The sequence below is a fragment of the Carlito syrichta genome, unplaced genomic scaffold, assembly GCF_000164805.1.
Source record: "Carlito syrichta isolate Samal-C Ts95f unplaced genomic scaffold, Tarsius_syrichta-2.0.1 Scaffold283059, whole genome shotgun sequence".
Lineage (NCBI taxonomy): Eukaryota > Metazoa > Chordata > Mammalia > Primates > Tarsiidae > Carlito > Carlito syrichta.
In genome coordinates this window covers 40,365-45,776 of record NW_007227155.1, presented here as the reverse complement: position 1 = coordinate 45,776, position 5,412 = coordinate 40,365, and positions in this window count along the sequence as shown.

Here is a 5,412-nt window from a genome sequence, read left to right as displayed (position 1 = left end):
AGACTCATGCCACCACATGGGGCTAATTTTCTGATGTATTGTGGAGACAAGATTTCACCATTTTGCCCCGGCTGGTCTCGAACCTGAGGGCTCAGGCAATCCTCTCGCCTCTGCCTCCCAAAGTGTCAGGTCAAGTGTTCCTTCTGTTTGGCACGCTGGACAGAGCCCTTCCTATGTTTGGAGAGCCTCCTACATTATAAGTCTTCCTCCCCCACCCCCAGGAAGAAGCTGGAAGTCACTTTCCCATCTTCCCTTGCAGCTGTGGCCCTGCCACACGACCTGGTCTTGCCCGGTTAGATGCAGAGATGCAAGCCTTCCGTTGGCAGGGCCGTGAGTAGGGGAGGGCACTGCTGGCGGTTTATCACTTGAGCAGAGGGGTGAGGCTTTCACAGACAGCAGTGGGGAGTCCCAGGGAGGGGCTGACGCGGGCACACCTGTGGTGGGTGCTGAGATGCCTGTGTCAGGGGCAGGGACCCATCTTAGGGAAGAACGTGCTGCTCCTCCCAGCCGGACTCCCTGACCCCCCTCACAATTTGATTTGTCCGATAGGCCTTAAAAAAGCCCACTCCGGCTGAGCCCGGCTGGAGGGGGTCCTGCACCTGAGAACTGGGACGCATGCACCATCTGACTCAAAGACTCCATTGCTCCAAGCAGGGCCTGGCGGTCTAAGACTAGGCTTTTGGGTGGAGACACGGGTGGTGGCTCCAAGGGATCGATTTGCAGGGTGTCCTTCCACTCTCACTGCCTGCTGGGACCCATCTCCCGGCCGCTTTCGGTCGCGTGGGAAGCTGTGCTTTTTGGGGATCTCACTGCCTCAAACCATTCAGTGGGAAAAGGCGTCTCAGGCCCTGGTGCTGACCTCCACATTTCACTGAGGACAGGGCAGCTGCCCTTGAGGCTGCCGCCAGGTGGATTCAGGGCCACACAGGACCAGAGAACTTGCCTCACCTGGAAGCATTGCGTTTCATGCACACGGGCCTCAAAGCTGTAGTGCTGGGCAGTGGGGCCCAAAGCAAAGCCTTTGAAGGTGGACAGCCAGCTCGGCCACACACAAGCTCTGTGGCCTTGGCCATATAACTTAAGCTCCCTGAGTCTCAGTTTCTTTATCTGCAAAAGCAGGACAATATGCCTACTTTGATATTTGTTGTGAAGATTAAAGGAAATAATGTTTGGACATTTTTGACATGTTCTCCTGAATCCATTTTCTATTCCTGTAAAAAAAATTCTGCCAGAGAGTGGTAGCTTAAAACAGCAGTCACTTATTTGCCTGTGATCCTTCCATTCAACAGGGCTCGGCGGGGACAGCTCAACACTGCTCCACATGGCGTCAGCTGATGCTGGATCCAGGAGTGCGTCACTCCTGAGGCTGGCTTGTCCACTGACATGGCTTGCACTGCTGGGAACTGGTTGGCTCTGCCCCCTCCTTCCTCTCTCTCTTCTCAATCTTGTAGTGTCTGGGCCTCTCTCTTCGTAGGGTGTCTGCTAGGACTCCACATGGCAGCACCGGACAGCGAGAGAGTGAAAATTGGAGTTGCAAAGGCCACTCCTAGAACCTACACGAGTTCATATGGGCCACCTCTACGGCCTCTGATCCATCCAGGAAGCCGAAGTCCGCCCAGATGCAGCGTGATTCTGGGGCCATCTTGTAAACTCTACGGTCTCTCTCATGTGTCTTTCTCGTGTTCGTCTCCCTCCCTTCTCCCATCAGAAACACCCAGGCTCCTACACCTTGTCTCAGGGAAGAGATAGGACAGGACAGAAAGTAAAGAGGAAAGCAGCAAGGCTCTTCCTGGCTTTGGCTTTCAAAGCCCACGCCTCCAGGTGGAGCTCATTCCCTGCTCCCTCCTCACACACAGCTCCTGGGAAGGCCAGAGGGTCTCAAAACTGACTTTGCTCTATCAAGGCACCGAGTAAAGGGCCCCACATCCTACAAAACTATACATGTAGATAGAAATTAAGAAGAAGAATGCAAATTAGAAGCCAGTTATTCATCCTCAGATAATTTTGCTTTTTTATCTTTACGTGTTATTTTAATTTTTGAGTTGGTAGATAAATTCCCATGACAGAAATTGGAAAAGGTACAGATGTGAAGGCCCCTTCTTCCCCCCAGCCCCACCACCCAGCTGTCCCCTCGAGTTAACCAGAATTGCTCAATTTGAACATGTCCTTTCAGTGAGTCTCTAAAAATAAACAAACATATTTTTTTCTTTCTTGAAAAAATAACAGCATACTATAAAATGCTATTCTATATCTTGCTTAGAAAAAACTTAACAATATATCCCAGGGATGACTTCATTTCTGTATATAAAATCTCTCTTATTCCTTCTCGTAGCTGCATTTTTTATTATGTGGCTGCCTCATAATTTAACATACCTCTGTTAATTGGCTGTTTCTGATGTTCTGCTACACAAATTAATGGCACATCAACAGTCTCGTATATGTGTCATTTCACACACACGCCATTCTGCATGGCCAGTAGGGAGCAAGCACACTTGTCATTTAGGCAGGGATCGTCGCATGCATCCTCGATGCCTCCGTCACCCACTGGAGACAGCACCACCTCCTCTCACACGCTCCAAAGCTGGGTGTCACCAAACCTGAATGTCTCTGCCCACCTTGTAAGTAAAACGCGGCGTCTCATGGTAGTGTCTCTCATACTGTGAGAGAGGATGGACACCTTTTCATTTATTCCCAAGCTGTTGGTATTCCTTCTTCCAGTGACCTCCCTGGCCATAGCCTTTGCCTGGTTTTCTTCTGGCCGGTAGACTGTTTTCTTCCTGATGGGAAGATGTCCCGTAGACAATGGGGAATCGGCACACCTACCTTCTGATCCTTTCTGACTCCCTGCTATGAAATCTGTCAATCACAGAGTCTTTTGTCTTGAGATTGGCTTCCTGTTCCTGTCTGCGCTTCCCTGCTGTTGTCCTCCCAGTGTTAGGACAGCAAATTGGCCAAGCAGGGAGCGTGGCCAGTGGAACAAGGTAATCATGAGGGTTTCTGAAAATCACAGAAGAAAGGCCCACATCCGCGCATCACTTCCTAGTATAGAGCTCAGACGCCCCACTCTTTGCTGGGCATGTCCTTAGCGTTGCTCTTCCAGGAGTCAGAATGGTATGTAATGATTTGGGGGTCATGGGCTCTGTCCTCATCTACACGGCCAAGTTGTGACACACGCATGCTTGACTCGCCTCTGCTGAGTCTGTTTCCTCATCTCAGTCCACTTGGAGGTTGGTTGACTGCTAAATGAAGGATGTGAGAGCTGGAATGGGGCAGGGTATTCTGGACGCTGTGGTGCTTTGAGTGGATGGTCTTCCTTGTGCCTCTTCAGGAACGAGCCTCTTTTTCCTCTTCTTCAGACCTGGAAGCTGAGCAGCAGAGAGAGCAAATGTCTTACACAAGGTTCTGCAATTGGTTCGTGGAGAAGGCAGCCTCCAGCCTCAGGATCTGACCCCAGAGTTCTTTCTCTTTTTCACTCTATGACTCACCTTCTCTGGAGCCAGCTAGGTACTTCTGTCTTTTGTTCTCAGGAGATAACATGACTATTCCAGCAATGGCCAAGAAGGTTCATCATGTATGCAAACTCTGATTGCTTTGTGGTGGCTGCCTGGAGCACATGGCTGAAAAAGACCCTAGGCTCAGCAAGACCGAGACGGGGCTTCACTAATGATGTCTGCCATTCAGAACAAAGGCACTGTAGCAGGGCAAAGACACCACCATCTCTGGGCTATTCTGCTGTAAATGCTTAGCTCCCGGCCTGTCTGGCCCGCACCCACTTTGGCAAACTGAACTCCCTCTCTCCTAACAAGGCTCAGTCTGGGCTCTTCCCTCTACTACCCAATCCATTGCCCCAGCTTCTCTGCACTTACTGCAGCCTCTCCTCCTGAAGTCCGGTTGCCCTCACCCCTCCCTCCCACAGTCACCCTTGACCTCTCTCATCTTGGAATATGTGTTGACATATGAGATTCAGTGTTTATGAAGTAATCCGAGACGCCTCTCCAGACCACCAGCTCCTGAAACTGGAAGCAGCCGGAGGGATTTCATCCTTGGTTTCTGTCTCCTGAGCCTAGCACAGAGCCTGGTGCAATTTGGAGACTCAGTGAATGTCTGTAAAATAAATACATGAGAGGATGAATGGGTGGTGTTCTGAGGGTTCACATTTGTGCATCTCACCCACCCTTTGGGAACAGAGATGGTGTCATCTAACTCCTGGGGCTGGGGTAGGCAATAATAATTTCCTAAAATCTGTGGGCACAGAAACTGAGCTAATAAATTTTCTCTCAGGGGTGGTTACAGAACAGTATGAATGAGATAGAGACTAACAAATGCTAAGAGCAGGAACTCAATACATATTTGACTGTTACAAATAGAAGCAATAGCAATAATAATGCCACATATTGATTTAGCTGTCTTTACTGTACAGAAACTATTTATTTCATGCTTCTCTTTCACTGTCTATTGTAATATATAATTTATATCAGTTAACTATGGCTGTATAACAAATAACTCAGAAACTTAATGACTTAAAGCAATAATGATTTATGTGCTTCAAATGGGTGAACTTTATGGTATATAATTTTTATCTCAAAGGGGTATTTTAAAAAACAACAGCAGCTGGGCACAGTGGCTCAAGTCCGTAATCCCAGCACTTTAGGAGGTGGAGCCGAGAGGATTGCCTGAGCCTGCAGGTTTGAGACCAGCCTGGGCAATGTGGTGAGACCTCATCTCTACAGTAAATCAAAAAAATTAGCCAGGCATGGTAGTGCACGCCTATAGTTCCAGCTACTTGGAAAGCTGAGGCAAAAGGATCGCTGGAGCCCAGCAGGTCGACACTGGGGTGGGAGTGAGTATGCCACTGCACTCCAGCCTAGGTGATGTAGTGAGACTCCAACTCAAACAAGCAAACAAAAAGCAACAAAGAGATCTTGCTTTATGCTTAACAAATTAGCAAAGGTTTTTTGTTGTGTTTTAAAGATAATATTCCCCAGACCCCCTTTGAAGGGGTTTAAACTATTTTCATAATAATGCTAAGATGTTATTTGCCTTGTTCACACCCATTCCCTCACTAGTGTACGATGGAGTTTTTCACACGTGCCAAGTAGCATGCTGACATGGAAGCACATATGAGAATCCAGCACCTTTTGTTAAGCTAGATTTTAATGAAATTTGCAAAAATGTAAAACAATGCTGTTTTTCTCACTATTTTTTGTTTTGTAAAAATAGTTTTTTTTATCACATATATTACTTATGTTAGCCTTTTTTTTTTTTTTTTGAGTTGGAGTCTCACTCTGTCGTCCAGACTGGAGTGCAGTGGCCGCTCCTGGCCACCGCAGCCTCGACCTGCTGGGCTCCAGCGATCCTTCTGCCTCAGCCTTCCAAGTAGCTGGAACTACAGGCGCGCACTACCACACCCAG